Source organism: Acyrthosiphon pisum, chromosome A2 (genome assembly GCF_005508785.2).
Source record: "Acyrthosiphon pisum isolate AL4f chromosome A2, pea_aphid_22Mar2018_4r6ur, whole genome shotgun sequence".
Lineage (NCBI taxonomy): Eukaryota > Metazoa > Arthropoda > Insecta > Hemiptera > Aphididae > Acyrthosiphon > Acyrthosiphon pisum.
Window position 1 is genome coordinate 12,714,881 of NC_042495.1, and position 465 is coordinate 12,715,345.

The window sequence follows — 465 nt, forward strand, 5'->3', positions numbered from 1 at the left end:
GCACTGTAAGCTTGATGATTTTTCGATGAAAATTTTTTTTTTTCTTAAATTTTTAGGAACATTGAAAATGTTTAACGACTGAAATTTGAAGTTTTTTTTTCTACACGACTTAGGTACACCGATCACGAATATCCGTAGAGATAGGCATAGACCGTAGTCATGATTCCAACTTCGTTATAAAATATAAGTAATAAATAATAAAAATATAAACATTTTTTAATTTTACGTGTTTTGTAATATTAATTAAAACTGTGATAATAGCGATAAGTGATAGATTATAATTTAAATATTATTTTAAATTTAAGTTAGTATTTTTATTTTATAAGTAAGTCGGTAAATGTTTTGTGAATAAATGTACAATTTACAAATGGCCTAGTATTTAAAAAATGAATAATCACAAAATCCATACCTATAAAAAATATTTTTAAAATGTTCAACCAAAAAATTGTTCATGAAAATGTACAG